Raw genomic sequence first — 6,532 nt, forward strand, 5'->3', positions numbered from 1 at the left:
AGACCCCGTGGTGAGGAGGTCAGAGAGCAGCTGGCTGACTGACTCCTGGGTGTGGAGGGAAGTGCCCAGCTAGAGAGCTGTGCTGTCTTCAGCCTTGCAAGCAACCTGCGGCTGCAGCGGCCTTCCCCTGTGCCATCCAAGCCTTTTCACCCTGAAGGCTGCTTGGAGAGGGAGCAGAGATCAATAGCAGAGAGAAGGGGCTCTAGCCCTTTGGCTTTGCAAAGAAGTTTCTCAGTTGTTGTTGCTTCACAACCTAGGCATATGGAAGGTAGGAGCAACTTGTTGTTTTTTTTCTTTTCATTTTTTGTTTTTTCTTTTCCTTTTTTTTTTCTTTTGGAGGTGGGCTCTTACTATGTTGGTTAGGCTGATCTTGAACTCCTAGACTTAAGCAATCCTTCCACCTCAGCCTTCTGAGTTGCTGGGATTACAGGCATGTGCCACTATGCCCAGCCGCTCTCTGATTTTACATGTGAAAACTTAGGCCTAGAGAGAAAGGTTTGGTACCAGCAGTGGGTGGAGCAGGAGTGACTGGGGAGGAAGGGACCCCAGGGCTGGACACTGGGTGAGGTGGAGTCTATGAGTGCCATCTTGTGGCAGAGGCTCTTGTGGGTAAGGGCTGCACTTGGGCTCCCCTCTCCCAGACTCGCTTCACTTTGTTCCTCCCCTCCCTCCTGGCCTATGGCCCTCAGAAGAAGTCTAATTGGAGACCCAGCCAGCATGGGCTGCTGCCCATACTCCGCAGTCCGAGGCTGGAAGTGATCTTAGATGAGAAAATGGAGGCGCGGCTTTGCAGAATATCTGTACTGCTGGTTCCCTAGGGCCACTCTGCTCCTGTCATGATCATAGATAAGGAAGCTATAAGCCTGTCCTGCCCCTAGAAACTGCAGCTGTCTGCTGCTGAGTGTCCTAATTGGGTGAGTGAGAATGGGACCCTCTGCCTTGGCTTCCTTAAGGTTGCTGTAAGGCATAGAGGGTGAGGCTGGTGGCCACTTAAGTGTCACAGTGGCCCCAGGAGAGATGTCCAGAGGACATAGATGTCCCCCTAGCGTGGGCCTTGGCCTGTCATAGTGTCAGGCCTGAGCCCTTCAGCCGGGCTCACATGCCCTACGAGCAGGCCATGCCTCTGGGCAGCAGGTCCAGGAAGGCCATGCTTCTTTGCATCTGCGACCCTCTCAACCCTCCCCACAACCTTTACACCAACACCACTCATTCTCTGCCATGTCAGCTGGACAAAAGCGCGCAGGTTTGGCACCGTAGAACAAGTCACCATACAGCCCTGAGTGAGGACCGCACTCACGCTGCCATGCCACCGCTTGCTGTGTGACCTTGAGCCAGGCGCTCCCACTCTGAGCTACAACTGCGCATCTCTGAACTTCATGCATCCACCCAGTCACACCTGTGGAGCCCTTCTGTTAAGGCACTGGGCCGGGATTTGTGGGTGATAAAAAGGCCCCTCAGCTTGGCTCCTGCCTTAAGGAAGCTTAGAGCCGAGAAGCTGAGTGGGAGCTGGGGGGTGGGGAGTTGCCTAAGAGCAAGATGAGCCCCTGGGGATGGAGAGCGGGCACTGAGCTGGGTCTTGAGAGAGGAGCATGCTCCACATGCCCATCGTGTTGTTGCAGCGTGTGCCGCCCCTCACGAAGCCCGGGGCCTGGTTGAAGGAATGCCAAGAGCTCAGCTGGTGCCTCTGAAGGGGAAGCCGAGCCAGACAGGTGCGGTGAGGAGCTCGGGTGTGAGACCCAGGAGGTGCTCGGGGCAGTATCAGATGCAGTTCTTCAGTCAGGTGAGCAGACCAGAACTGGGGTGGGATAGCCAGGGAGCCTGGGGGGCTCGGGCCAGGCCCTCGGCAGAGTATTTTTCAAATTGGTTTGATAACATCTTAACATCTCAACCCAGAACATATACCCCAGCGGAGGGCTTCACGTGTGTGCAATGTGTTGTGATATTTAGTGTTTTACTTGACTTTGAAAATGCTGGTCACCACCCACTGAACAGCTGGAAACACTACAGTGCCCTCTAGGTGCCCCTGCCTCCTGCTTGCTGCTCCACCAGGGGCTGTGGGAGGTGGGCCCAGCCTCCTGGGACAGGGTGGAGGTGGTGGGCCCACTGGATGAAGCCTCCTGGGACAGGGTGGAGGTGGTGGGCCCGCTGGATGAAGCCTCCTGGCTCCTGTTCTGGGCCAGGCTCTATTCTGCCAGAGGCCAGGGCTGGAAAGGATGGATCAGGGGAGGTTCTGCATCTGCATAGCCTGGCCTTCCTCTGGGCCAGGATCAGTGAAGGCTGTTGGCAGGGACTGGGCCTTGCTTAGAAGCTCAAGTACTGAGACTAGAGGAAACCTCACCCTGCCTGTCCTTCCGGAGTTGGGGAGACAGAGGGAAAGGTCGGGGAGCATCCCAGATGACATCGTGAAGATACAGAGCTGCCAGCCCAACCACAGCTGTGGCCCAGAGGAGGCCTGGACTCCTGGCTTGGCCTTGGCCTCAGTGCAGGAACAGGCTCAGAGGCATTGCAGTTCCAGGTCAGGGGAGGCCCTTGCAGAGGAGTCGGGGTGATCCTGTTACTAAACTGAGCTGAGGCCCGCTTGCCCAACGCAGTAGAGCCAGGCACTGATGCTGAGATTTGCAGCAGGAAAAAGCACATTTATTGCTTGGTGCCTAGCAAGTAGAACATGCAGCTAGTGTGTTAAGACCCGAACTCCATGCTGGCTTACAAGCAAGAGTTTTTAAAGATGGGGTTACATTTCAGGATAGCAAAATCGTAAACCAATAAATATATGGAGGTTATACACTGGTCTGGGTTGTGGCAAAGAACGGTGGTCAGAGTTCAGTCCCCAGCTCCCCCTTATCTGAGATCTGTAGTAATAGAGGCATTTTCCATCTGGTGGAAGTTTCTGGAAACATCGCAGGAAGATATGTTAAGATGCTCCCTTTTAGTTTCTATAGGGAATCAAAACGCCTGGTGAGTGACTTGCTTGGGAGACTATTGTTACTTATCTTCATGTTTATCAGATTGCTATTTCATTTTATTTTTGTAGAGACTGGTCTCACTGTGTTCCTCAGGCTGGTCTCCAACTCCTGGCCTCGAGTGATCATTGCACCTTGGCCTTCCAAACTGTCAGGATTACAGGCGTGAGCCACTGCGTCTGGCCTTAGGATCCCTTTTCTAGTACAGGCCTTGGGTTGGAAGTGAGTGGGTATAAACTCAGAGGCTGTCCTGGGATGGGTGAGCCCTTCTAGGTGTTCTCCACAGAAGGGGAAGGGAAAGAACCTAGAGAAAGCAGGCAGAATTGTCAGGTTGTAACTGGCTGGATGAGGGGTGAAGAGGGCTAGAGCTGCAATGGGGTGGACCAGTCAAGAGAAGACAGACCAGCCGTGAGTTCCCCGGTGAGGTGGGTGTGGGGAAAAATAGTTCCTTATCCTTGGGAGAGGTTGAACCAAATCTCAAAATGTGGATCTTCCTGAATCTGGAGCCTGCCTTCTTCCTTCCCTCTTTAGCCCAGTCCAGTCTGGGATCCTTGGTCCCGGAGATGAGGGTGTAGCCAGATGGACTTGGAGGGATCGTCTGAGTGGAGCCCTGGGGATTTGGGATACGGGAGCCAGGAAGAAGAGAGGGTGAAATCTGCTCGGGCCAGCCCACATGTGGCTAGTCCTCTCCCCTGGCTTGGAGCAGGTCATACAGAACCCTTTGGGGTCACTGCCTCTTTTCTAGTTGCTGCAGGCAAGGGCTGGCCAAGTCTTTCTTCACAGCCTCCTACCCTACCTGGCCATCCGGTTCGTTCTCCCTGTCCTGTGTTCTTTCCTAAGCTTCTGTCATAGACCTGGCCTGCTGGGGTGCTCTGCTCCCCTGGGCACCCTCTGGCTGGAGAGGCTGCTGAGCCGTAGAACCAGAGAAGAGAGCAATGCCAAAGGAACCCTAAGCACAGTGAGTGATGACACCGAAACTTACACCTCACAGGGCACCGAGACTCAGGGAAGGAACGTGACTTGTTGGAGGATGTGTGGCAGGTGAATGGCAGAGCCGGAACTCCCACTCACCTCCAATCTCCAGGCCTGACTCATCCCACTGCCCCGTGCTGAGCTGTTTATGGGCACTCATTTATTAGCCAAAGTGAGCCTGCTTCTAATTAGATTAGTGTACACTTTAGGGTACCATCTTTGTGCAGTTAAACATGGAGACGTTCAGAAAATGCAGGGATGTTGTGTTGTTTTCCCAGGCGAAGTAAAACTCAGTGTTACAACGCGATAACACTGATCTGTGCCCATCTCATGGGCAGGCTGGGGTGGGAGGGTAGGGGAGAGACAGGCAGGGAGAAGGGTAAGGAATAAGGGAGACACCCTGATGTCCAAATGGCAAAGGAAGACGGGAAACAGGGAGGGGACCACATTCCCTAAACATCCCCACTTAGCCAGGGGCCATGCCATTGCTTTATACTTAACATTTAATTGCCAAGTTAGGAAAACATCTCAAGTTGTCCCATTTACAAGTAAGAACTGTGAGCTCAGAGCTAAAGTATTAATAACTTGCTGCAGGTTGCAAAGCTGTGAATTGGGGAAGCCAGGATTTGAACTCAGGTTTCTCTGGCTCCAAAGTGTATACTTTTTCCGCTAAACTGAGTGATTGACTGATAAGAGACAGGATCTCACTCTGTCACTCAGGTTGGAGTCCAGTGGTGTGACTATAGCTCACTGCAGTCTCAAATCCTGGGCACAAGCACTTCTGTCTTGGCCTCCCAAGTAGCTAGGACTACAGGTGCATACCATCATGACCACATCCAGCCAATTTTTAGATTTCTTGTAGCGATCTGGTCTCACTATGTTGCCCAGGCTGATTGTTAACTCCTGGCCTCAAGTGATCCTTCCACCTTGGCCTCCCAAAGCGCTGGGATTACAAGGCCTGAGCCACCACACCTGACCTAAACTGGTTTTGATTAAATCAGCAGACCCTCCCCCACCCCCATTAGACCATTCTCTCATTGCTATAAGGAAATACCTGAGACTGGGCGGAGCCCGATGGCTCACGCCTGTAATCCCAGCACTTTGGGAGGCTGAGGTGGGTGGATCACCTGAGGTCAGTAGTTCGAGATCAGCCTAACATGGTGAAACCCCATCTCTACTAAAAATAAAAATAAAATACTAAAAAAAAAAAGTTAGCTGGGCGTGGAAGTGCTAAACCGTTCATGAGAAATCTACCCCCATGATCCTCCCCCCACCTCCCACCGGGGCCCACCTCCAAGCTGGGGATTACCATTTGACATAACATTTGGGCTGGGACAGAGATCCAAACCATATCACCCCCAGAAGCTGTTGCTGGCTGACAGTTGATCAGTGTCTAGGGAGAATTTTCAGTTTCAGTTCCATGATAGTGAATACCATCTTGGCAAAAAAAACCCCTGGGACAAGTCAGAGACCTCACTAAGCCTCCAGCATCTAGCCTGATGCCTGACATGTCCTGACCCTCCGTAAATGGCTGTTCAACTGTGGGCACAGGAGTGGTGAAGAGGCTGTGGGCACAGAGGACGCTGGCCCTTCTGGAAGTAGATGAAGGTCTGGGTGCTGGTGAGGGGCTCGCTGAAGGCCCCATGCTGCTCACAACACCCAGCACTCCTTGGTACCACGGTCCTAGACAGTGACGATGTTCCGTTGACAGCTGAACCTGCACAGATAAGATCTTTACACAGTGGAAAACCGGGCTGGATTCTCCCAGTGGGAGAATCTCCCAGATGTGGCCCTGCTTTCTGCCCCAAGATCAAAGGCAGTTGGTGGCTGCAGACATCAGCAGAACAGTCAGCGGAACACAATGTGGAACCATGTCACAGGGGAGGAAGTCTCGCCCTTGACAGAGACTGTAACTGGGCTTTGGAGGCTTGAACCAACCTCTGTCTCTGCTAGTGCAGAACCCTTTCGTGCTCCTCAGCCCTTGAGTGCTTTGCCTGGAATATGCCAAAATGTTTCTTTTCCCCATTAAATGAGACTCCACTAGGGCTGCAACTGTGTTTGCCCGTCTGTTTTCTCTAGCAGCTGGCACAGGGCTAGCAGTCAGTGCTTGCTGAACTGGTGGGTGAAAAGAGGAGAGCACACCTCCTGTGTGTTGGGCATGGCAGGACCTGGTGCTGCCTAGTGGTGGACTCTGGCCCCACCATGTGCACTGGTGATGTCAGGGAGTGGGATTCGGTGCTGCAGAAGCAGCACGAGGGTGGGGAAGACCAGCAGGAAACGCCAAAACCTACTCAAGCTGCTGGGGAGGGGGGAATCCAGCCCTGTTTCAGGGATGAAGTACCCTGTGTTCTGGCTGTTCAGACAGAGACAGCATCTCAGCCGAAGCCAGCAAATCTTCAAATCCTATGGAGATTACAGGATTGTGCAAGGGGGGAGGCCAAGAGGGGGATCTTTGAGGCAGCCCCGGCATGGCTTGTTGTGTGCAGAGCGCTGAGATCCCAGAACATGCCAGGCCAAGAAGGCGTGTCCCAAGGGGCGGTGGAGCCACAGCCACCAGGAGCAGCCAGCCCTGTCAGACATGCTGAAGCTAGCTGTGGAGT

This window comes from Saimiri boliviensis, chromosome 17 (assembly GCF_048565385.1).
Source record: "Saimiri boliviensis isolate mSaiBol1 chromosome 17, mSaiBol1.pri, whole genome shotgun sequence".
In the NCBI taxonomy this organism is placed as follows: domain Eukaryota; kingdom Metazoa; phylum Chordata; class Mammalia; order Primates; family Cebidae; genus Saimiri; species Saimiri boliviensis.